We start from the raw sequence: 23,029 nt of genomic DNA on the forward strand, positions 1-23,029 counted from the left end.
AAAAAGGCTGGTGCACGTGTTGATAAGTAAGGCAATGATGATGGGGGGCTCCCGTCAAAGCCCTGGGCCCCTGCTCTGGAGTCAGTCTGACGTCTCATGGAGCTGGGGAGTCATAACAGGCCAGCTTTATTCAGAAGCTGATGTGCTAACGGACAACCTAACAACGAAGAAGGAGAAACTCCACGATGGGTAGTTACACACTGGAAGGCCCCGGGTACTTCCTAGAACTCCCAGGTCTCCTGGGGAGGCTGCAGCATCCCCTCCCCGCACTCCCTTCAGAGTGTCGGTTTCAGACTTTCCCTCGGCCCATCCGTGCAGGCTCTCACCTTCGCCAAGGCTAGCTCTTCAGTGTGGGGCAGCTTTGATTTAAAACCAAACCAAACCAAAAATAACTGATGCTTGGAAAAGACAAATCTTGTTCTTTTTTTTTTTTCTTTGTTCTTTCTTTCTCTTAAAATATTTCATTTATTTTAGAGAGAGGGGAAGGGAGGGAGAAAGAGAGGGAGAGAAACATCAATGTGTGATTGTCTCTCATGCACCCCCAACTGGGGATCTGGCCTGTAACCCAGGCATGTGCCCTGACTGGGAATCAAACCAGCAACCTTTCGGTTTGCAAGCTGGCACTCAGTCCACTGAGCCATACCAGCCAGAGCAAATCTTGTTCTTTATAACACTTTTCTCCTGTGATAAATTATTGCTTCTGGAGAAACGCAGAGTAAGTCTGGTCCACATTTCCCAGAGGGACCTGGTCTTCTTTCCTCCAGACTAAACACAGATCATTTCCCCAACCAATCCTCATGTATCATTATTTCCAGATGCTTACCAATCTATAATCCCTTCCACGGTCTACCAGTCAATACCTCATGCTCCGGTCCGCACCCTCTTTCCTCAGCTTAATTTCCTACTAAAGTCTACCCTCTTCTTCCAGGCAGTCTAGACCCCTCAGTGTTCCCTAGATGTGTTGAGTTTTCTTGTCTCCACACCTTTGTGTTTAAGGCTTCCTTTGCCCTCGTCCTCATTTCCTGTGGGAATCCTACCACTAGCCCAACTCCCGAGTTCCCACAGCATTTTCTTTGTGCTTCTTGGCTTTCCACAGCCTGCTGCATGTCACCATCATGTATATACCTGTCGGGCTTCCTATTGAAATGTCCCACTCCCTGAGGCTAGAGACTGGCAGTCTCATCCTATCTTTCTTCCCCACACCGGTTAGCACATTGCCTGCCCCAAAACGGGAGTCCAGTAAGTGTGTCTTGGATTGGATTCACCACCCTCTTAGCAGCTACTCTGCTTTGTCAAAGTCGTTCCTGAATATCCTCGGAACTAAACAAATTACTCCTGATGGAGCGTGACCAGGGCAGAGTATCGTGAACTATTAATTCTACTGAGGAAGCATATGACTATATTCATTTGCTTTAGCCACCACATCCCACTGTTGGTTCATACTGAGCTTTTAGTCACACAAACTGCTGCCAAGCTCAGTCACTGCCCATCCTGCAATTGCGCAATTGCCTTTTGAGTCTGCAAGCAGACATGTACATTTATTCTCTGCTCAATTTCATCTTGTTGGTTTCCACACAGCATTGCAGCCTATTGAAGTCATTTTGAATCATGATCATACACATATGTGGTAGAAACTAATTTGGGGGAGGGGTGTTTACATCATCTGAAAACACAATGTGTGTGTCTTCTAGGTCTTCAAGTTGCTGATACAAATATGGAACAGAACAGGGTTTTACACCAGATACTTCTCCAGGGATCTTTCAAGGTGGATATGGAGCCTTACACACTCAATAGATCCAAATGTTCAGCCAGCTGAAAATCTACTTCACTTGTTTTATTAGGTTCTATTTTATTGTCAAGGTATTACTGAAGACTCAAAAATGTTTGGAATAATCAAAACAAAATGTATCAGGAATGGTACAGCCGAATGTTATTATAGGAAGTATTTTTATACTATACGAGATTCCTTGTAGAGCATGGTCTCGGAGCTCGCCTGCATCTACTAAGCCCTCATCCTTCAGGGTGATGAGGGAGGGTTGGGAGGATAAGATCAATGCTCTCATTAAAGCAGCCGGTGTAAATATTGAGCCTTCCTGGCCAGGCTTGTTTGCAAAGGCTCTGGCCAATGTCAATACCGGGAGTGCCATCTGTAATGTCGGGGCTGGTGGACCTGCCCCAGCAGCTGGCGCCGTGCCAGCAGGAAGTTCTCTCCCCTCCACCACTGTTGCCCCAGCCGAGGCGGAGAAAGTGGAAGCAAAGAAAGAAGAATCTGAGGACTCTGATGATCAATCACATGGGCTTTGGTCTTTCTGACTAAACCTCTTTTGTAACACGTGCCATAAAAAGCTGAACTCTGAAAAAAAAAGAGTAATGCCTTGCATTTATCTTTACCCCTTTCACAATAACAGATCAGTTTCCACAATAGCAAATCAGTGATTTTCCAGATTATAGTTCCTCAATTATAAATATACACAACGGTCTCTATTTCTCTATGCCCAGTGGCCATCACAATAGAGACTCCATAGATATTTGGTGAATGAAGGATAAACGACAAAGTCTTCAACTTCAGTGGGTGAGAATAATTAAGCAACTGTACCCAGCCCATTATAACAAGATCTCATTCCTGCAATGAGTGCTGGGATGCAAATACACTAACAGTAGTTCCTGTTCTCAAAACGTTCTCCTCTTGAGTAGACACATCATAGTCTCACCAAATAACCAAGTGTTCAACTACACATGACATAAGGGCACAAGTATGGGAGCACTGTGGCACATATTTAGCTCACGTGGAGAATAGACTTTTTATCACAGGCATAAATTAAGGCAATGGATCCAGCGCAAATCTAGAGGCCACGCCGCATGAGGGGCTGCATGGCATCACAGAGAGGGCACTTTAGTGGCACATGGATCTGCGTGTGAATTCAGGCTCAGCCACTTGCTAGCAGGGAGAGCTTGGGATGTTTCCTCTTCTGTAAAACCGAGATAATAACAATGTTGCAGGAGGGTAACAAGTGCGTGTGTTCAATGCCAGGCATACCTTAGACTTAATAACTGCTTGCAATGATCATGCATATAAAAGAAGATACTAATCCATCAAAGGATAAATCTGCAATCAAGATGATCATTTTTACGGCTTCCAGGTGGAAGAGAGCAAACACAAGCTGAATGGCAATACCAATGCTGCACATTTACAGCTAATTATTGAGGCGTTAGCAGGAGCCAGGCTCTGTCCCAGGCTCAGGGACCCAGTAGCTATCGAACCTGATTGCAGAGGACATGATCGCACAGGAAACCTGTAAACACCCTCGGAAACCAAGTCTGTTAAATGCCTAAAACTGGGTCTTAGTCATGGCGGAGAACCTCCGGGTTTGGGGGGTGAGGCCAAGAAACCAAGAGGTTTAGTGATGCCCAGAACTGACACCAGCAGTTAGTAGCGAGGCTTGGTCGGAACGAAAGCTCCACCGCAGCCCTTTGCAAAGCTGTTTCAAGCTTTGCTTTAGTGTACCAACTTGAAACTGGCCTATGACAAACGAAGTGTTTTCCTAATCTTGGGAGGTCATGAGCTTTCTTGGCAAGTGGGCTTTTTATTCTAACATGGAAAAATAGAGTGACTTCTATTGTTTACTCTGGGTCACCCCCAAGCAGCTTTCTTGTCTAGAAAACCCAACAAGCTGCCACAAACATGACTTAGGAGGTAGCAACTCAGCCGAGAGGAGGTGGGTTAACAAGCAATGTGATCTGTGAAACAGGCCACCAAGTAGTGACAAGGCCAAGGTGTGGTCAAGGAGCAGGCCACTGGATGGCCTGGGCCAGGACGGAGGAAATGATCCTCTCTAGGCGGACCCCAGATGCACAAGCGAGGAAGGGCCTGACACCAGATACTCTCCAGCCTGGAAGCCAAAAGGGCCTTTGAACTTGATGTTTACAAGTGCTGAAGCGGAATGTGAGAGGGGCAGCGCCTACAGTTCACATAACCACGCTCACAACCATGGTTGCCGCTGAGCTCACCTCGGGGTCCCCATGGGGCATGGATGACAAATGTTCTGTTACTACCACTACTATTATTTCCACTCCATAAACGAACCTTGAATGCCAAAGCGACTTCCCCCATAGCTAGTGGGTGCTGGGGCTGGTATGGAAATGAGTCTGGTACCTGCAAAGTTTGTGTTCTGAAGACCCAAACAGGGATTACCACAAGGAAACGCAGCCAGAGGGAGCCTCCTCTTCTTTGAGCATATGCTCTGTGCGACGCTGCTTGGCTGGCCCCTTTTCTACTTCCCAGATGTAAACACCTCGGCTCCCCACCGTGGAAGAGGGGGCGGGGAGAGGGGAGACCCAGGGCCTGAAGTTACGTCAACAGCTCGGCAACTTCCTTCCTCAGCACCTAGCACAGGGGACTGGGGAGCCCAATGTGGAATGAATGAATAACCTCAAGGAGACAAGAGCTGCCGTGCGTGGCCCAGAGCACAGAGGCAGCGAGAACAGGAAGGGAGCAAAGCATGAAGACGTATGGCAGATGCTGTCAGGACTATTCCCTGCACATCCAGGGAAAGCCCAGAGCTGTGCAACGTTTCACGGGGAATGTAGGGGAAGCGGGGCCATGGAGCCTCTAGACATGTACCCATAGTCCATGTAAATGCCGCAGGAACTCTTGGGGACCGACTCCCCACCAGCAGAAATGTTAAATATTTCAAAGGGGAGATAAGCTGTGTAAGGAGGCGAGATGAATGGGTGAACCATTCACAGGGAGTCTGCATGCAAGATATACAAACACGCCCTGTGCCCGCCATGGAGCGTTTGGAGCCCTGAGAACATTTCCACCAGCCTCTCCAACTCACGGTGGATTCTGTACGCCCAGATAACCCCCTCAGAAGTGGATTCTGTCTTTTGAGTTAAAGCTGATTAATAAGAACATGTGACTATTTTTGTTTTTTTCTTCGATAATCATCCTTGGCTCATTTGCGGTAGATTTACTGAGCACTTACTGTATGCCAGGAGGAGGGCTGTAGACGGGACTACAGCCCAGGGCTTGCTCCGGGTGCTTGGCCCGTGGGAGCACAGCATCGGGAGGCACAGCAGTGCTGGGGGAGCACCGTTTGGGGGCTGGGATAGGGGGACGCACGCGGGGCAGAAGAAGAGAGGGGCCCTGGAGAGGGGACTTGGGGAACTGATAAGCTCGAGTTCCGGCAACACCTGACTTGACTGTCAGGGGCAAGTGGGAAAGCTCCCTTAGAAAGAGGGAGTCAAATTTAGTGCCAAATTGGACCCGCCTGTGCATGTTCACCGGCTGGACTTTGAGAGCCAAGGATACAGTAGTGGCAGCGTCAGAACTAATAACCAGGTGAGGAGAACTTGTGAGTGGTAAACGTGGAGTCACAAGTTAGGTATTTATGCGAACACTGGAACACCTCGAAGGCACAAAGCTGTTGAAATTTTCATTATGAGACATGAAATAACCCCAAATTTGAAAACTAGTACCCCTCACAATGCTGCCAAATGCCTAGCATTTGTTCAAATCTATTTCGAACCACTTCGTCCGGAAGCAAATGTGAAAGGATTCCCAGGAGCTGCTGAGAATGGGGATGCCGCTTCCCCTCTGCAAATTCATAACACGTGCGGATCTCTTCATTAAGGGACACTGTTACCGATCACGGACACGCCACAAAGCGGATGAGGAGCATGTGAGCTCAAGTCTTCTAAGAGGTCATATTACAATTTGAGAAGCAGTCTTTGATAGGGTATTAAAATACAAGCTAACAAATCAATCTGACCTTTCGCCTTTGGTTGACCAAGCTACACCTCTGCTCAGTCCCCGACCCCTATGCCCCCATCAGTCCAAAGCCTGCAATTCACACAGTTAATTTCTCTAATTCAACTTTTAGGGGGTTTAACTGTATTTTGTTTTCTGGTGTCTAGGAATCATTCTTGGAGCTGTTTTCTCCCACTGTTCATTTAGACCCTCAAGTCTAAATGGGGGGCGGTGGGGGGGGGGGGATAAGGAAGCCATGTGACCCAGCGGTGTTTGTAACACAGAGCTATATTGGGTTACTTTCTTTTTACTAGATGTTTTAGGCCCGGCTCTTGCTCCTGGGTGACTCTGGGAATTCTCCCCAGGCGTGCAGAAGACGTGAATCTAGCTCTTTGTGTCTGTAACTGTACACCTGTTATTGATGCCGAGGATAAAAAGAAAACACCAAACACGCATTGTTCTATTTTTAAGCTGTTGTACTCAGTTCCAGGGGAGGGAAAGATGTCCTTTCTCTCCTTGAAAGTTACCGAGAGTCAGCTATTCTGCTGTAGTGGAAACTCAATATCCAAGCTGAACAAATGATCTTAGGCACTGAGGGAGAAAGTACAGAGTGAGTGTGAGTGTGCACATGCATCCTAGTGGCAGCTGGGGGTGCCCAAATAAGTCTTTTCTCATATCCAGAAATGCCTATCAGGGCAGCAAACTGCCTGACAGTCAGAAAACTCCCATGGAACGGTCGCTGTTTTAAATGGCACACAGGTCCTAGGGCAGAACCACAGGCCATGGCTTTGGTAGGCGCTCCACCAAATAGTAACGGAAAGATCAAATCAGGGATCTTTCCAGAATAAGCATGGCAAACGTCTCTGGGCCTGTTTAAAAAAAAAAAGAAAAAAACAAGCCGACCACATAAACTGGCAGTAGGGTGCTGTATTTCTCTAAGTTAAGAGTCCAAATGTTGGCTTTTCTGGTCTGATTGTGCTCAAGGAAGCAGTATAAGTAATAGTTTCAGAAGAAGCCGGAACTTTAACTCTCTGAAAAATGTTATCCAGTGTATTATATGTTCATACATGAAAGTGGAGACTGTCATGATGCTTTCTAAAATAACTGAGGACTCTCTGGGAATCTCAGAAAATGAATGTTGCCAGCTTCCAGGGATGAAGTGCCCAGCAAAATGGTCCCTTGCTTTCATGAAACTTCCAGTTGGCTGGAGGAGAAGAAGGATGGTGGGGTCACCTGAGTACATTGCACTCCTGGCGGAAGTGCCATCCGAAGTCAGACCTAAGGGTAAGGGGGAGGGGCTTCAGGGGAAGAGGCTGGAGAAGACTCCAGGCAGATGAGGGGGCGTGGTAAGAAATGAGATGGAAAGAGAGAAGCAGGAGCCATGTAAGACATGACCTTTCTTCCAAAAGCGATATGGGGATAAGCTCAGAGTTGAGTTTTAGGAAGAGCATACTGTCTTCACGTGAAAAAGCACACTGGAAAAGGGGAAGTCCCTATGGAGAGCAGGGGTCGGGGAGGCAGGGAGCCTGATGAGGGAGTTGTTGCTGTAGAATTCGGTTGCGATGCTGCTGTCTGGACCAAGGTGGGGGCAGTGGTACATCGGAATTAAGGAGGTCAAATCAGCAAGCCTCGGGGGAGGGGAGGACTTAGAGCAGCGGGCTCAATTTCTGGCTTAGCTCTTAGTTTCTACATTTCTTTTAATTTTATAAAAATAGCTTTTCAATAGTTTTCCTACTCTTTCTAAATCTGAAATAGCTAAATTTACATTTGTTCTACAAGCACCCATCATCTTCATAATAATGAAGCAGCGCTGTAAAATCTTCACACCTTGGAAGCAACCAGGAGGTCCTTCCTAGGAAGGGAGAAGAGCTTAGAACTATGAAGCACTAAGTGTGTCCTTAAGCATGTTTTGCAGACGGCTCTAGTGACTCATCAAGAAAGAATTTTTGTGCGTCTCAAGAAGTCGTTTACAGGGACAGAGAAAGATGTCAAACAGCACTAGGGAGATGTAATCGGCAAAATCCAGGTTGTGGAAAACAAACTGCAAAAGAAAAAGGGTGGGAAAGACAGAGAGAAAGAGAAAGAAGGGGCGGGGGGAGAAAGAGCCCACAGATTAAGAGATGTAAAGGGCATGTAAAGCAAATTCAGCATAAAAATGTGGCTTAATTCAAACCAACAAATTAAAAAGAGAGGGAGAAAAAAAAATGGAGATTTTTGAAAACTGACTGGATAATATTAGGAAGGAATTACTAGCCATTTTTAAACAAGTGATCATGGAGATTATGGTTGGGTTTAGGGAGAAGAAGCCTTATCTTCTGAGACATAAATGGCTGCAACATAAACCAGTCTTTCCCCCTGGACTACAGACGATCCCCCTCTTGCATCTGGGACGAAGGTGTTCACTCTCATCCCAGAGCCAGAGGTCAAGGTAGAAACAGTGGACAGGCCCACCCAACATTTAATCTTGTTTCCCCACCTGCCTCCTCTACACCAAGAGTTGGATGCCCCTGATAAAAACAGTGAGGGAGGCTGACAGTCCCAAACGTTACTTTCACGCCCGTCCAGCAATGTATTCCTGAAAGTGAACGGAACGCAAAACAATGTTCCTAAAAGTTTGAGTCAAATTTTAAACGCACTAACATAATCCACGTGGAGCATGTTATAATGCTTCATTTTTGGAAAACTCAACACAATTATTCTAAGCTGGAAAGGTACATCTTCCTCAAGGGTTGGGGAGTGAGGCATGTTAGTATCAGGGTACCAGAAAAATCTTTGGAGTCCTTTTAAACCATACATGTTCTGTTCTCTCCACATCAGTAAAAACAAAAATAAGAGAGTATATTAGCCACTGTTAATTACTAAGAAGAGTGATTTTTATCACTCAAGTATGGTGGGACTAGAAAAATTTTGAGAACCATTGATTTAGATTTTTTTCTTTAGGATATTTTCTCAAAGTGAACTATAGATATTGTACCTTGTCTTCCAACACAGTCAAGAATTGTTTTAGAATAAATTTGTTGGGAAAAAAGTTCCTGGAAGAGATAGAAAGACAAACAAGCTAGAGAAAGGCTAGAACTCTGCTCACTTTTCAATCTTGATCTTGTCAGCCAATAGAAGATAAGATTGTGTTTTCCTCTGGGAAGATTAAAAATAGGAATTTAATCTATTATCCACTATTGTGCTAGACATAATTAACTTTTCAGAGAATCTTTTGCCCACGAGCCAGTGAGATAAATTCATTCAGCTAGGATAGGCTTGTGACTTTCATAATTAAACACACAAAAGAACATAAGAACCAAACTGTACAAGGAGAACCATTCATTATATGTAGCATCAAAATGTATATATGTGCTGTTTCTTTTGAATGTTCTTTTTTTCATATTTTTTCTTCTGCTGAAATCGTAATAACCCTTGAACTAACTACACAGGTCATTAACACGGAGTCATGAGCTATCAAATCCTACACGTTACTCAGTTGAGTCTTTTCACAATGTACATAGTTGAAGGAAAAAATAGAGAATCACTATCTCTCATGGCCAGTCACACACTGGGCCTGTTCATGCCTAAACAAATCCTTTGCAGGCCTCTCCTAACGAGGCTGCACTTTCTGAGTGTGGATTTCGACTATGTGTGCAAGTGCGGAGCTGGTATCAGCAGCTCAGTGTCACAAGAAGGCCAGAGGGTTTCTGATTGTAAACAAAGCCCATCAAAGCCTTAAATACCTTCCAAAGGCAACCAAAGGCTGTAAAAGCCAAACTCTTAAACTATACAGAAAAGACAGTGTGAGGTCTGATACACGAATGTGTTTGGAGCTTGTCCAAAGATTGGACTAATTATGGGAGCAAAGATGGTATATTTCTCAGGCTCAAATTAATCTGTGGTCCAAATTATACTCATCATCAGTAAGAAAGGTTTATTGACACAAACCTCAAATTTCCTTGAAAAGATCCTAAGTTAAAGTTTTTAAACTTAAGTTTGTTGATCAGAGTGGCAAAATCCTGCCCATAGGTAAAAATAATTGAACATACAAATCTTTACTTCCTTTTGACATACCTAACGGTATATTTTCATGATCAGAATTGCTAATTTTATTCAATTAATATAATTTTTTTCTTTATCATTAATGTACTTTTTGTGTGTGTGTATGTCTTGCCTAAGACATCTTTCTCTACCTCAGTATCATAAAAAGGTTAATATACATTATATTCTCTATTATTTCAAAATTAAGTCTAACAATCCACCTGTAATTGATTTTTGTATGTGCAGTAAGTAGGAGTCAATATTCACCTTTTACGAGGATATCGAAGGACCCAGCAGCTTTTAATGAAATGCTATCATTTTCCGCACTTTGACACGTGTCAGTGTATATGCGAGTCTGTTTCTCAACCCTCCATTTCCTCATATCCCTCTTTTTTCCCTATGCCTCTATGGGTACAGACTGTCTTAATTATTATAGCTTCATAAAAAGTTTGGACACCAGCTAACACTGTCTTCATTACTGTGGTTTTATAAAATTCTTCATATCTGGAAATATCAGTTATTTGATTTTGGTTTTCATCAAGTTTATCTGAGCCATTTCTAGTCTTTTCCATTTCCAGATGCAAAATAATATTTAAAATCAGCTTGCTATTTTTCACATCCACCTACATACCCTTCCCATGCACACAAATTTGAAGATTTTGGATTTTATCAAATTTTGGATCCGTTTAGAAGAAATTTACCACTTTAAAATATGGAATCTTCAAAATTAGGAGTGTTTCTTTCTCCATTTATTAGATCTTCTATAATTTCTCTCAAAAATGTTTTATGATTTTCCTTGTAGTGGTTTTTGAACATATTTTGTCAGATTTATTCCTAAGTATACAATTTAATTTTTTATTTTCAAATTACTGTGGACATTCAATATTATATTAGTTTCAGGTGTACAATATGGTGATTTGACTTTTATATAACTTATGATATCCCTAATAAGTCTAATACTCACCTGGCCCCGTATGTAGTTATTACAGTATTATTGACTATATTGACTATAACCTACTTGTGTTGGTGGTTTACTTAGTGAAACTGATCCAAATGTTTGGCTGCCATTGCACTGCCATTTACTAATTCGAGGCATGGCACTTGGAGGACATTTAAGAGATGTTTATTGTCGGGTGAGTATACCCAAGCAGGGTATTGGTAGTATCTGCTTAGAAGGTTACACTGCCAGTTTTCTATTTTAGCCTGTAAATGCTGCCCTCAAGACTGTAAAGGAGGAAAGAGGAAGGACATCTCTAAAATCAGAGAAGGAAAACTCTGACTCCAAAAAACCTCCGCTGCCTTGCGGCATACCTCTTCAGGGGAAAGGCTAAGGGAATAAACCCCGACAGAAAATCCGGAGCCGGAGTCCCTAAGGCGGTTTGACATTGTAGTCAACACTGGCAACTCCTGCGGCGCACCTGAAGCCAAGCTGTATTGACTTTGTCTTTCCCTTGGACCCTTCAGCTGCGAAGAGAGGGGGGGTCTGCTGCATGGGCAACAGCAGACCCTCCATATCACCCTGCCCAGGCTCTGTAGCTTCAGTTTCACTTGAGAGGACACTCCAGCGTCATTGCAAGATGTCGACTCAACACGGGAGGAGACAGATACCGGTTATAAGCTCATCCGATTGGCGAAGGAAACGAGCGCCAGGGGTCTCCTCTGACGGTGGGAGAGGTCATCGCACCTCACTGGACAGCTACCGTCTCGCCATGGCTCGCCTGCCCCACTGGGTGCGTGGGGATCAGAGAGGCGCCTCTCGAAAAGTGGGCCACAAAACACCCGCACCAGTTAATTCCAAGCAAACAACAAGAAAGAAGCCTCCGGCTCTTCGCCTCGCTAGCTGGAACATCAGGACCATGTGCCCCGGACTTACTGCAGACCTTCCGTGGATCAAGGGTGCCAGGAAAACCGCTGTCATCGATAGGGAACTGGCACGACTAAACATCGACATTGCGGCTCTACAGGAGACCCGGTTGGCCGACAACGGAACTATCAGAGAAACCAACTACACCTTCTACTGGCAAGGGAAGTCTCCGGACCAACCAAGACAGCACGGTGTTGGGTTCGCTGTGAAGAACACGCTTGTTAACTCCATAGAGCCACCCACAGGAGGCACAGAGAGATTACTTACCCTCCGATTGTCAACAACTTTCGGCCCAGTCAGCATTCTTAGCGCGTATGCCCCAACCCTCTGTGCCACCACCGAAGAGAAAGAACAGTTCTACCATGCACTGGACGAAGCGTTATCCAAGATTCCCAGAAGTAACGCTCTCTATCTCCTTGGAGACTTTAACGCAAGAGTAGGAGCCGACCACATGGCCTGGCCCACCTGCCTTGGAAACTTTGGGAGAGGAAAGATCAATGAGAATGGTCAGCGACTGCTTGAGCTCTTGTGTCACCACGGCCTGTGCGTGACAAACACATTCTTCAAGTGCAAAGAGATCCACCAGGTGTCATGGAGGCACCCCCGCTCCCGCCATTGGCACCAGCTTGACCTCGTCATCACCAGAAGAACGGATATTGGCAGCACCCTCCTCACCCGCAGCTACCACAGTGCAGACTGCGACACGGACCATGCCCTCGTGGTAAGCAAGGTGCGCATAATGCCGAAGAGGTTGCACCACTCCAAGATGAAGGGTCGCCCACGCATCAACACCAGTTGTGCCAGCAACCCAGTTAAGACCCAGCAATTCATCAACAAGATGGAAGATGCACTCGGCGAGGGAATGGCGGCAGATGACATTATCGAATCCAATTGGCCACGTCTCCGCGACGCCATATACAACTCCGCCATTATTGCTTATGGGAAGAAAGAGCGGAAGAACGCTGACTGGTACGAGACTCACTGGGAAGAAATGGAACCCGTGATCGAGGCTAAGAGGAAGGCCCTACTGGCTTACAAGGTCACGCCCACTCCCAGTACACTTCAAGCTCTACGGGCTGCCAGGAACAAAGTCCAGAAGACCGCCCGCCACTGTGCCAACACCTATTGGCTAAACCTGTGCAGAAGCATTCAGGAAGCTGCCGATATAGGCAATGCACGAGGAATGTATGAGGGTATCAAGAAGGCAACAGGCCCAATCCCCTCCAAGATCGCCCCCCTTAAGTCCAAGACAGGTGAGGTCATCACTGACCAGGAACAGCAAATGCGGCGGTGGACCGAGCACTACCTCGAGCTGTACGCAACGAGGAACACCGTAACAGACACTGCTCTTAACGCCATCCCAGACCTACCAGTCATGGAGGAGCTAGACACCCCACCTACTGCGGCAGAGCTCGGCAAAGCCATCGACCGCCTCGCTTGCGGGAAAGCACCAGGAAGCGACGGAATCCCTCCAGAAATCCTAAAGAGCGGGAAACCAGTCCTGCTACAGCCGCTCCACCATCTACTCTGTCGCTGCTGGAAGGAGGGTTACATCCCCCAGGATATGAGAGACGCCAACATTATCACCATGTACAAGAACAAAGGAGACCGCAGTGACTGCAACAACTACCGGGGCATCTCTCTCCTCAGCGTCGTCGGCAAAGTATTCGCCCGGGTCGCTCTTGCCCGCCTGCAGACCCTTGCTTCCCGCGTCTACCCAGAGTCCCAGTGTGGCTTCAGAGCTGGCCGATCAACAGTGGACATGATCTTCTCCCTACGCCAGCTGCAGGAGAAGTGTCACGAGCAGCATAAACCACTCTACCTCGCCTTTATCGACCTCACGAAGGCGTTTGATCTGGTCAGTCGAAGCGGACTCTTCAGCTTGCTACGGAAGATTGGCTGTCCACCACATCTGCTTGCTGTGGTCATGTCCTTTCACGACAACATGCACAGCACGGTGTCCTACAACGGCGCAACCTCTGAGGCCTTCCCAGTCAGCAGCGGAGTAAAGCAGGGCTGCGTCCTCGCGCCTACGCTGTTCGGAATCTTCTTCTCCATGCTCCTCCAATACGCCTTTAAGGACTGCAGCGAGGGTGTCTTCATTCACACCAGATCCGATGGCAAGCTCTACAACCTGGCCCGTCTACGAGCCAAGACCAAAGTCAAAGAGGTGCTCATCCGTGAGATGCTCTTCGCCGACGACGCAGCTTTGACATCACACTCCGAAGAGGGACTCCAGCAGCTAGTCACTTGCCTTTCCCACGCATGCAAGGAGTTCGGACTAGCCATCAGCCTGACGAAGACGAATGTTATGGCACAAGGCACGGGGACTCCCCCATGCATCACCATCGACGGATACACCCTGGAGGTTGTCAACGACTTCACTTACCTCGGGTCCACCATCTCGAGCTCTCTGTCAGTCGACTTGGAGGTCAACCGGAGAATCGCCAGGGCAGCCACAGTTATGGCCAGACTGAACCGGCGAGTGTGGAACAATTCCAGCCTCACTGAGAAAACCAGACTGCGCATCTACCAAGCCTGCGTACTCAGCACTCTCCTCTATGGCAGCGAGACGTGGACCACCTACGCAAGGCACGAAAGGAAACTCAACAGCTTCCACATGAGGTGCCTGCGACGCGTCCTGCATGTCGCCTGGCAGGATAAGGTCCCCAACACCGAGGTGCTGAAGCGAGCCAATATGAGCAGTTTGCATGCAGTTCTTAGCGAGAGACGCCTCAGGTGGCTCGGCCATGTCAAAAGAATGGATGCAGGCCGTATCCCCAAAGACCTCCTCTACGGCGAGCTAGCAGAAGGCAAGAGGATGAGAGGGCGCCCAAAACTGCGGTTCAAAGACATCTGCAAAAAGGACATGACACAATGCTCCATCAATCTCAACACATGGGAAGTTCAAGCAGACGACCGCCTAGCCTGGAGGCTCGCGGTCAGGCAAGGTACGTCACGTGCAGAGGCTGCGCGCAACGAGGAGGCGGTCCAGAAAAGATCGAGGCGGAAGCAGCGTCAACAGCAGCAACAACGGCCATCTGCCTTCACCTGTAACAAGTGTGGCAGGGATTGTCACTCCCGAATCGGACTGCACAGCCATTCTCGGTGGTGCAGATAGACTCTCAAGAAGCTACGCCATCGTCTCTCGAGACGGACGGCTGCCGACGACGACTTCCTTTCAACATTGAGACAGTAGAATCATTTTAAAAAACAATAATAGAAAAGTGCTTAGAAGCATAAAATACTATTTCTTGCATGTTTCTGTGCTTGGTTCCTCCCCCCACCCTCCAAAAGGATAAATACAAACCAATGGTAAATTAATGCTAATTAATGCCTTAATTAAAAGAGAATTCTAAGTGATTACATAGAATGCAGAATAGCTTATATTAACCCCTACTTTATAATGCTACAGAAAATAATGAATACTTAAAAAAACAGGACCCCAAAATACTCACTACAGACTCAAAGCAATCAAAGCCTCCTTTAGCCTCCTCCACATAAGGGTTGGGATAAATTAAAAACAAGGAACAAAAAAAAGCCATGAAGGTAATGTGATAAATTGCAATAAAACAAACTGCTCTCTTTAAAGTATCAGGATCATGACTGCTGTCTTTTCTGAAAAACTGATTTCAGTTGTAAAAATAAAATAAAAAGAAGGACTGTAGTCCAGATATTTGTTAAGAAAATAGCCTTTCAGTCAAAATTTGACCAAAATCTGCCTTTTTCTGGTGCTAACAAAAATCTCTTTCCATGAAAGAGTCGCTGATTCTATCTTAATTTTTACATGTACTCTCGAGTGTGAGCAGACTGATGGGTAGATTGGCAGGAATAACATGCCAAAGTAAAATGGATTAAGTTTGTTTTAATACATTTGCTCTCTCCTTTTCTGTTTCCTGAGCAAAGCTTGGAATCATTTTGAATGCCAAAAGAAACATCCTACTTAATAAAAGATATATTTGATTTTGAGGGTATTTTGATAGACTGTCAAAATGAAAATATTTATTTGGAGAGATCAGGGATGCTTTGTTCCCGAGAAATCCATGGTAGCTAATTTTGCCTTTTGTACATTGAAAATAATTAAATTATTTCATTCAGAACACTTAATAAGTTGCATTATAATTGGCATGTGGCTGAAAACAGAAATTGGTTAACAGTGAGTGTTGAGTACTCACGGGGTTCCTAGAGTATTTCAAGAGGACAATAATCAAATTAGACTCTTGAAACTACAAAAGAAGAACTACACATTTGCAATAGGTAATTAAAGAAACACAAATGAAAACCTAAAACTTAATTGTGCAGAATCATGAGGCACTCCTTGCATCTCCTGGGTGTAGATATGAGGTGGGCAGAGTCTAATCCCATTACAACGTAAATACGTATTTACGTATTTTAGAAAGTGGTGTCGTATGGGAGCTATCCTTCATTAGAATACATATCTTGTGGCTTGTGGCACCAGGGCTGCGGGCAGAGATGATTTCAATAAGAAGCCTCCCATGGGACCAATTATACCTCTGACTTGACAGTGGATGTTTAAATTCCTGCCTGTTGTATGCCACAGAGGCAGAAACCAATTGTACCTGCAAAGTGTCAAGGAATCTTTTCTTTCCCCTCCAAAATACCCCACTGAGCATTATTTGTGAGTACTCTTGAAACAGAAACATTGAAATAGAACGTTTTCAAAGACTAAGAAACCACTCAGTAGAATTTTCTCCTTAAAGAAGCCACAGATATGACGCTGAAAATTGCTTTCATTCTAATATCCAAATCCCACTTCCCAAGAGGGAGGTTAAATTGTCACCGTTCACACGTACAGACAGGGGCGTTGCACTGGATCGTGCTGTGCCAGTGTGACACCTACTGAGCAGCTTGACTACGAGGCTTGATCAGAGTGGAGACGCACTGTCTGCCTTCATGAGGCTTGCACTTGGAGGGGACTCCGGCCCTGAGCCACCGAAAGTGAATCACAGGACTGAAGAATAAAGCCAACGCACATACCGGAGTGTGGTTTTGCTCAATCGCAGAGGAAGAGACAGACATTACTGAACAATGTTTGACATTAAGTTTTCCAAAAAAGCTTGGGATATTTTGTTTATTTTTCTGAGGATTTTAATGTTTTGACCCTAGTGTGGATTTCAATACAGAAAGGATAATCTGAAACAGCAAAATAAACAGAAGAAACCAATTGTTAGTGAAGAAAAGCCAGCTCTTGTTATTGAGGATAGTTCGGGTAATTCTTTAACAGCGTTCTTTAAAATTCCAGAGCTCCCTTGGTCAGACCAATAACCCATGCTGCCTCTGGCAGCAGCACCGACATTGCCTTCCTTGGCATCAGCTTCAAAAGACCCAGCGATCTTTAATTTCCCTTGCCAATATAGATTTGTTTCTTTAAAGGCTATTCAGTAACTTATACTCAGCTTACACCAAAGAGTCTTTGGGGGTTTTCTTTAACGAACACAAAGTGATGACTTGTAATTAGTCTGTGCATTACTTATATCCATAAGAGAATGTCAACATGAATGCAAGAAGTTGCTTGGACTATAGCCATATGTAGGCATAAAAATTAGCAATAATCAGTACCAAGATAAAATAGCCCATCAACTAAAAGTAAAACTCATTGCTGGGATTTCCAGACATAAGATAGAAGCAGAACAAAAAATCCCCAAATCACTTTGGCTCTAACGAATGGTCAAAGGCAGTGGAAGTCATTCTTCGATGTTGCAGAGTTTAGGAACTGACGTTGAGGTCTAGCTAGAGCTTTAAGAAGGGGCGTGTCCCAAAAGAGCACAACTTGAGGGGCTAGTCTTGCAATTGCCCAAGTGCAGACACTGAAGGAGAGCAGACATTTACTTTCTTTCTGAACGGGAGATAACTGACCTGGAATTAGAGCTTCTGATAAAAAGACGAAATAAAGATATCTAATTCAACCGTATTGTAAAAGCCCTGCTTTCTGTACATTGAGAAGCACCTGACCACGGAAGAGCTCCTAAAATCCACCTCATAGCAGTGAGATTTGTATCAGCACCCCCATTTTAGCACCCACGTCCGGGGAGCGAACCTGAGCATTCACCCTGTCTCTTCCCTGACCCCTACGCCGACCGTCTCCTCAGGTCAACCACTGCGGTAGCTGAGGAACGTCTCCACTTAAAGAGATGATCCAATCACTGTCTTCAAGAACTGACACTCTGGATAACCCAGGTATCTGTACTGCACGTTTCCAAAAAGAAAAGTTAGGGAGAAACTAGGCAGAAAGCTATGTGACCCAAGCAATGCGTGAGGTCTTTCCAAAGCTTTGTGGAAAAACTCAACCGTGGGAGGTTAGAGCGATAAACAACTGTTTGGAATGCCTCTTTCAAAAGAATTGCCATTAAAATATTATACGTAACTTACTGAAAAGATTTTAATTGTGGTAAAAAAATATATAAATTACCATTTTAAATGTACAGTTCAGAAACATTAGTATATTCATTGTTGTATCATCTGCCTTATTTTTAACTTTACTTTTATTCATGGTAACTAAAGAAATAAACACATTGTATTTTAATGTATGAAAAAACTTATAATTGATGTGTTTATATCTATATTTTAAAGGATTACAACAATTATTTTAATACAGCCAAAGACTTAATGTTTAAATTTTACATTTTGAAATGTAACACACACAATTATAATACCCAGACGATGTATCGTATGACTTTAAAAGTTCTAGCTAAAACTCATGTCTTTCCAGGTAAAAGCAAGAGTCCTCCTACACTTAAGACAAACAAATGCCGCTGTATTAGAAAATACCATTAAACTATTTCCTTTTGGGGGGAAGAGAGAAGTTGTATTTCAAAAGAATATAATATTATAGAACTAGTCATTTTTACCATTGTTTTATCATTTGCTTTATATTTTGTAACAAGAACTCAAGAGTGCTTATTTATAGTAAGACATAATCATAGTAAACAATCTTTCTCAAGAATGACCATAACTCTGATTGACGACAAGCTTATGGTCCTCACTGTTAAAGCCGAGTATTCAGAGCTTTTAAGATATTTAATTTTAATATATAATGATCAATAATAAAAAGGCAACCCGATTAAAAAATGGGCAAAAGTTCTGAATAGATGTTTCTCCAGAGAAGACATACAAATGCTCAATAAGCCCATGAAAAGATGCTCAGCATCGTTAGCCATCAGGGAAATGCAAATCAAACCCAAATGAGGTACCACTTCATACCCACTAGGATGGCTATAACCAAAAAGACACATGAAAAACAAATGTGGAGAAATTAGAACCCTCCTACACGGCTGGCAGGAATGTAAGTATTGCACCCACTTTGGAAAAGTCTGGCAGTTCTTCAAAGGTTAAGAAGAGTTCCACTAGAATGCAGCAATTTCACTCCAAAGTATATACCCAAGAGAAGTAAAAATATATGTCCACTAATGTTCATAGTCACATTACTCATAATAGCAAAAAAAAAAAAAAAAAAAAAATAAGTGAACAACCCAAATGTCCACCAAGTGATGAATGAATAAATAAAACATGGTACGTCCATACAATGGTATACAATTGGCCATAAAAAGGAATGAAATACTAATACACGTGACAGCATGGATGACCCTTGAAAACATTATGCTAGGTGAAAGAAGCCATCACAGAGAACCATATACTGTATGATTCTATTTATATGAAGTGTCCTGAATAGACAGATCTATAGAGAAAAAAAAATAGATTGGAGTTTGCCGAGTGCTGGGGGAATGGGGTTTTTAGGAGTTTATAGCTAAGGTTGTTTGTTCTAAAATCAATTGTGGTGATGGATGCACTACTTTGAATAAAGCCACTGAATTATACACTTAATATGGGTAAATTGTATGCATGTGAATTATATCTCCATAAAGCGACTAAAAATTAAGTGCAATCTTAAGGTAAACCTGTCTACCAGTTCCAAGAAAAAACTGTAGGAACTTTATATAAATAAAGGAACCTCTCTTTCTATTGTAAAACAGATTTCTGTCACTCTAAGAAACACAAGGAGCTTAGGCCTTAAATGTGTCTCAGAGGTTGGAAGTCTGATACGCATTGCTACATCTTTGTCTTTCACAGAAGGAAAACATGTTCTTGTGATGTATATGGCACTTTCCAGGCACTTGACCTCACTTGGTAGTTGTTAAGTTCATGTTCAGATGTTTATTTAATGGGCAATTATATAGTGACTTCAAGCCATGTTCCCATAAAACATCTGTGTTCTGTAAGTTCAACCCAAATGTTTTCTACTAAAACACATAATGACACTGTGTATCTAATTCAGAGTGAAAATAGAAATAAAGTCAACAGAATGAATTCTCACAATTTATAGATTTTTCACTATCAAATTTTAAAACCTCCCTTGCCTTCTACTTACCTTGAACGATAGTAGAATAAGGGCTTCAAACTATGAAATAGTACACTTAAATGATATTAGAAAACTTGAAACTGTTGGTCATGCTTACATTTAATAGTGTATACTGTTCATAGAAATGTGCTTAGAGTTCTACTCTTATACTGCATAAGAGCCATGTTATTTCATAGTAAATGTGTACCTATGTCACATAGAATTCAATATGCAAGCATTTTTAATGTACCTATAGCAGTTTTAGGAGTTTTGGTTTTATTCCTAAATATGTTTAAGAACTACTACACTGATGTCTGCTCTAAGACTGTCTTTGGGGTACACACCAAAAGAATGCTTTCAGATACATTATTTAAGCCTAGATCCCAAGATTCCAGTATAAAGCTCTAATGTTTCCATTTTGGGGATAAATACTTAGTGTGTGTACGTTAGGTATGCTGATATTAAGAATTTTTTGTATGTATCATTATATTACAATTCGAGGGAATTCTGCAATATTCTTCTGGGAAGATAGTTTCAAAATAATAAAACTTGAGCTCTTAGCACAAACACCTTTGAGAACAATGCATTCAAATTACAGCTTAAATAGAAATAATCTAGTTGAGAAACCTTACAAAGTAAGGTCCTGGCCACTCTTAATCCAATGTCCTGTGAGAGGAAACCTTTTTAGTAATTTAGGGAAAGTTTCTTCCCTCCAAAGAATACTCAGACGGAAACTCAAGTATTTGTTTAAAAAATTGATACAAAGGTGGCAAAACCTCTTTCCAGGACTAGGAAGTCCCAGAAACAAGCATTTGAAAGCAGGGTCCCAGAAATAAGCATTTGAAAGCAGGGTCATACTGGTATGATGTTGTTGGGTTAGTAGAACAAGTCCAGTCGTGCCCCGTGTGAAGCCTGCAGACCTGAGATGATCGCAAAGATCTTCTCCGTGAAGAAGCTACCAAGAAGTTCATCTTGCCTGGAGAGACAAATCTGCAGAACCCTAGATTTTCCCAGGACTCAAAATTGGCTGGGTCATTCCAGCAGATCAGTCCTTCAGCAGAGAATACCACCACCCCAACTTTCTTTCTGCTTTTCACAAAATGCTCACCACACATGGAACACAGGGAAGACAGGGTACTGTCCCCTGGAGACCTACAATCCATGACTTGTCACAGAAAGCCTGGTCTGGCTTTAGAACCTTCTCTATCTGCCTATCTGTCTGTCTGTCTTTTTCTGACTTTCTGCTCGTAGAAACTCTAGCATCTTTTCACTTGGCTTTATGAGACACAGAGAAGCCTTTTATAATGGAATGCAGGTCCCCAATAATTTCCCGGATAAGCAGTTCTCCTAGCACACGTCCATTAAATCTAAGTCACTAGACTGGTATCTCTGTGTGTGGAGTAGTTTTGTGGTTTGCTTTGTGTATTTTATATTATTTTACTTATACAAATGGTAAGCATTCATTTTATTTAAGTGACTTTAAATAAAACCATATGGAATAAATAATGAAGCTACTCTTTTGAAAGCATGTATTAGTAGGGGCCAGAAGAAAGTCAGGGAAGGCTTCCTGGGAGAGAGGGTATCTGAACTAATAAGGACTTGAACTAAGTGGTGACATCCCAAAGAACAATTCCAGAAAAACTATCAAGTGGTTATTCTCAACCCTGGGTGCACAGTAAACCGGAGAACTATAAAGAAACATCAGTTCTCAAGCATCACTTCAGACCCATTAATCGTAGAATTCTGGGGTGGGTAGGAAGGAGGTGGACCCTGGGGGCTCCATCCCAGGCAGTGTAACTGATCTGAACTGGATTGTACAAATTCTCATGTGAATGCCAAAAGTTAGAAGTGCACAAGTTGGTGTCTCCTGCAGAAGCATCCCTCACCCCCAACCCCCACCCACCACTTCTAGCCTCTAAGCACAGATCACTAGTCAGAATTCACCAGGTAGTTTGCTCTCCTGGCAACCACCCATCAGTAAAGCCACTGAAGAAAAGCATCTCTTCCCAGCACTTCCCACAGACCTGCAGTCCCCAACAGTGGTTTGAAAAAAATCATCAAATTGATAAAATATTATCTTTCTTAGAGAATAATTTCATTTTAAAGGAAGCTTTAAAAATTTCTTTTTCTTTTTTAAAGAAACTTTCGGAAATTTCTTATGAACCAGGACTGATCAAAATCACAGGCAAACTCAAAGCTGCTGAAATTCACAGATAAGAAATCCCAAGTCCCTCAGGCCCAAGCTTTCTGGAAAGTCTCATTTCACACAGAGCCTTGAACCTGGGCCTTCTGATCTTTCAACTCAAGAACAATTCCATTTCTACCAGAAAAAAAATTTTTTTCCGTAAATGTTCCATTCTGAGGGATTATGTGACCACAGGCTGAAATCCTGAGCCAATGGTTTGTGGCAACTTATACAACAGCTGGCCTAACCCCCGCTGCTATTCGCAGAGGGCTGGTCCAGGTCACTGTCTCTACCCAGTCCTGTGACATCGGGGACGCTGGGTTCAATTCTGGGAGCGCAGCCAGGGTGGCGAAGGGCCTAGACGAATCGCGCACATGGAAAGAACGGGGACGCCGTGCTGCGCCTGGGGGCGCTCCTGAAGCCCCCTAAAGAGCGGCCATTCTTTATTGCTCCATGCGGAGCGATTAAGACCCCTGGTGGACCCAGAGGGCGCAGACCTCGAGTGTGCAGGTGGTAGCTGAGGACCCCCTTCTGGGAGAGCTGGAGGGGGAGTCCCACGCTGGGCGCCACGTGCCGGGTTAGTTTTACCCTCCCTGCCTTCCAGCTCAGAAGCCTCCTGTTGCCTGGCTCACCCCCTGAAAGCGGAGTGGCTCCATCCGAAGGGGAAAGTTTCCATGGCTGAAAACTGGTCAGCCACCTTTTCTCTCCGATCCCCTGTCTGTGAGGCCACATCCCCTGAGGTGACTGTTGCTGGGAACCTCACGGGGTCCCACGCCGGCTCTTACTGCACTTCATGGTGAAAGAGGCAGGTCCGAAAAACCAACACAGAACCAAACCAAACCTTCTTTGCTGATA

At 44.1% G+C, this 23,029-nt stretch overlaps 1 protein-coding gene and 1 pseudogene across 1 annotated transcript in view; one reads left to right on the top strand and one right to left on the bottom strand.

Moving 5' to 3' along the window:
- The window catches only part of SLC1A3 (solute carrier family 1 member 3), an 81,031-nt gene that overhangs the window by 28,823 nt on the left and 29,179 nt on the right, over window positions 1-23,029 (bottom strand). The gene's annotated exons all lie outside the window — the stretch shown is intronic.
- LOC150008191 (large ribosomal subunit protein P1 pseudogene) lies at window positions 1,977-2,317 on the top strand (annotated as a pseudogene).

This window comes from Furipterus horrens, unplaced genomic scaffold (assembly GCF_987537825.1).
Source record: "Furipterus horrens unplaced genomic scaffold, mFurHor1.1.pri manual_scaffold_5, whole genome shotgun sequence".
NCBI lineage: Eukaryota > Metazoa > Chordata > Mammalia > Chiroptera > Furipteridae > Furipterus > Furipterus horrens.